The sequence below is a fragment of the Lynx canadensis genome, chromosome C1 (assembly GCF_007474595.2).
Source record: "Lynx canadensis isolate LIC74 chromosome C1, mLynCan4.pri.v2, whole genome shotgun sequence".
In the NCBI taxonomy this organism is placed as follows: domain Eukaryota; kingdom Metazoa; phylum Chordata; class Mammalia; order Carnivora; family Felidae; genus Lynx; species Lynx canadensis.
In genome coordinates, this window is record NC_044310.1 from 189,090,601 (window position 1) to 189,094,456 (window position 3,856).

Below are 3,856 nucleotides of genomic sequence, written 5' to 3' on the forward strand. Positions count from 1 at the left end.
ATACTACTATGAAGTTGGGCACTGTACTGGTAAGTTACAGGGAATACAGCTATATAAAGAGTAAAATAGGGTCCCTCCCCTCAGGCAATTTTATTAAAATCTCCAACAACAAAACAGAACTTTTATACCGTTTATACTTTTTACTTTTAAAATGAATGCACCTACTACATGGTACAATATTTTAAATTTGAAATGTTTTTATATTACACACACACACAAGCACATGGTGGGGGAGTTTAAAGACAAATTTTGTAAGGATACATTCAGCATTTTCAGAAAAAATAATCTCTACTCTTTTGTTATAACCATTCACCAACTAGCTGATAACTGTATTTTTACTCTACTATACATGATTACAAAAAATTAAATATGTTTCCCTAAAAAACGTACTGGAAGTAAAATCAGTCAGGGGTTGTTAGCCAAATAATCATCCAAATTATCTATACAGATGTCATAACATAGGAGTTAGTGTATTTTAGTCAATTCTCCAGGATGAAACAGGTTTATAGCTAGGACAGCTAATGTATCTTTAGAGAAAACACTTTTATACCACTGTAAATAAACATAAGCAACAGTGCCATTATTCAAAACTCTTTAAAAGCTTTGGTCTGTGATCAGAAAAAATTTCTTTAACAGACCTTTGAAAGAACACAACTTCCATGGATGAAAAATTTCATTGAATATACTGCAGAACCTCATACTCCTTATCCTAATAACTGTATTTCCAGAAACAAACTAAAAAAAATACCCAGACCAGAAGTTGGGGAGGATGTGGAACAAGAGAAACATTTTTGGTAGGTACATACATTCCTCATCACTTCAGAGAGCCATTTGGAGATTACATATCTAAAGATCCTGCAATAATACCTCTAAGTGTCCAAGTACTTAAGAGACAAATGTCAGGAAAAATGTACAAAAAAATTCACCACAGCATTCAAAAGGTGAATGGAAAAACTGGCTCATTCTGAGAAAAATATGAACCAGATCTAGAAGAATCAGCCTGAATATTGTAAAACCATCTAGTTGGAAAAAAAATGAAAATTTTAGGAGGCAAATATAGTTTATGGCTTGTATGTAATTCAAAAGCACAGAACAGCAATAAACAAAATTTTACGGATACATGTGTATTAAATGCACTAAAACACGAAGCAAAACAACACAAACTGTTATCTAGGAGAAGATTTCTGCTGTACCCATTGTATCTCTTCAAATAAGTTATTTGAAGAAAATAAAAACTGATTACTACAGTTGATGAGTATATGCAGATGTCTATCATGTTTTACACTTTTATTTAAAATGTTTTAGGGGCACATGGCTCTTGATCTTAGGGTGGTGAGTTCGAGCTCCACTCTGTAGATTACTTGAAGTTAAAAAATAAAATTCTTCAAAATTAAAAACTAATTAATTTATTTATTAATTTATTTATTTCCACTTCCACTACAGGTATAATCATACTTCTACTCATGCTGTTCCTAGGGTGGAAGATGACCATCGTGCATATATATATATATACACCTCCCCCTCCAGGAACCCAGGCACAAGCCACCCACCCCAACACTCACAGACAGAAGCATTCCAGTGCACACAATCCCAGATGATACATTTCCCCACAGTTTAAGTTGACTTTAGACACCTGAATATTTCCCCTGAGGAAGTGCATCATTCCTGGGGTACTGCAATACCAGGTCAATGTGTGGAGTAGATGGAGCAAGCTCCTATTCCATCTCCCTGCTCCAAAAATCTACTTACTATATTATCCTGGGACAAAGGATGCATTGGATATTAAACAGATAAGAACAGACACCACACTTGATCTTAACCAAAGTCCTAGAAGTGATAAAAAAACAAATTTATTTTAAAATGAAATTCAAAGATGGATTAAAAAAAGTTGTGAACAGTATGCTTAAAGACAAATATTAAGGGGAAAAAAAACAGGGAAAAAATGGGGGGGGGGGCAACTAAATATCCTACAAGAAAAAAAAAACCAAACCTGAGTAAACTGGGGTGTGTTTTATGTCCATTCTGGATTATAATGCAGGTGCTGTAAATTATTCCTAAAGCATTTAATGTATGGGAAAATGCCAGTGATAAAACTTTAAATGAAAGAAGCAAAACTAAATTGTGCATACTTAATGGCTATATAACATACATACACAAAGGTGAGAAAATATATCAAAAATTTAAACTGTAGTCATTTCTGCGTGGTAGGACAGAGTTTTATTTTCTGCTTTATACATCTCTAAATGTCACATATTTCCATTAATATTAATGAAAGGGGGGAAAAAGGAGAAGGTAAACTACAAACTCAAAATCCTCTTGTAAAAACTTACTTCCCAATTAACCTGATAAGATTCTGTTTTACTTTTGATTCTAAAATTATTGGATTATGTTAACAAAGATAAACCTCTTTAAATATTAATATTCACAACTATACAAGCCAAAAGAATTACACCAATAACTATACAGCTGTAAAATTATACTTTACAGTTTCTAAAGATACCCGTTTAATCTCTGCTGTTTCTAGCACTGTCACATCGAAATATATGGTCCCTTCATCTATGCATTAGATAAGGTTTTCACATGGAAAATCTCATACCAAATCTTAATTTATATCATAAAAATAAGCATGTGTAAATAACAATTTGGCTGTAAGAAATGACACAAATAGGACAGCATGCAGTGTTCACATAACATACTCCATGGCAACTGAAAAATAAAAAATACTGTTTAGAGAAATTAAAGACCTAAATAAATGGGCAGATATACCATTATTAATGGACTGAAAGATGGAACGTCATTATACGTCACTTGTCCCCATATTGAACTAAGTATTCACTATGTAATTATAGCCAATATCCCAATGTCTGATTCTAAAATTTACATGGAAAAGCAAATGACCCAGAACAGCCAAAAGAATCTGGTAAAAGAACCTGGGGTAAACTACCTGCGTTCAAGATTTACTCTAAGGCTAAGTAATCAAGACAATGTAGTAATGGCAAAAGAATTGAGAATTCCATCATTGTAACAGAATACAGTCCAGAAATAGGCTCATTCTTACAATGTCAAATGATTTCAACAAGGATGTCAAAGTAGGTAAGTTGAAAAGGAAAGGTTTTGTTTTTCTACCATTCCTGAGATATAGTTGACAAACTGAAGTACAAAGCTTTTTTTAACAGATGCTGGAGCAAACATATAAATATTGAGGGTGGGGAAGCCTCCACTTCTTTATCAAACCATTAACAAAAATCAATTCAAAATGGATCACAGACTGAAATGTAAAGGCTAAAATTATAAAGCCCTTAGGAGAAAATATAAGATACCTTTGCAACTTTGGTGTAAGTCAAGATGTATAAGGATAGAAAACACTAAACCATGAAAGTAAAAATATTTTGATAAAGTCCAATATAAAAACTTCTTCTCTTTGAAAGACACCACTAAAAATATAAACAGGCAAGTCACAGACTAAGAGAAAATATTCACAAATATATCTGATGAGGGACTTGTATTGAGAAAATATAAAGACTTGTTACAACTAAACAATAAAAAAAATAACCCAATTTTTTAAATGGGCAAGACTTGCAGTCATTTCCCAAATGGCTAATATGAACCTGAAAAGTTGCTCAACATTACAGGGGATCAGGGAAACGCAAATTAAAACTACAACGAGATACCACTACATTGGCATTACAGTGGCTAGAAGGCAAAAGACTGACAATTCCAAGTGCTGTTGAATATATAAAATGATGTGTACAACTTGGGCTAAGTTTGTCAGTTTCTTGAAGGATTAAAATTACACCTACCCTATATAACTCAGCCATGTTCTCATAGGTATTTATCCAAGAGAAATAAAAGAGAC

The 3,856-nt window shown here is 32.9% G+C and overlaps 1 non-coding gene across 1 annotated transcript; it reads right to left on the reverse strand.

Moving 5' to 3' along the window:
• Window positions 1–1,649: 1,649 nt before the first annotated feature.
• LOC115522692 lies at window positions 1,650–1,838 on the reverse strand. Its single transcript, XR_003971572.1, has one exon. It is a non-coding gene; the product is annotated as a U2 spliceosomal RNA (small nuclear RNA).
• Between the last annotated feature and the right edge of the window lie 2,018 nt (window positions 1,839–3,856).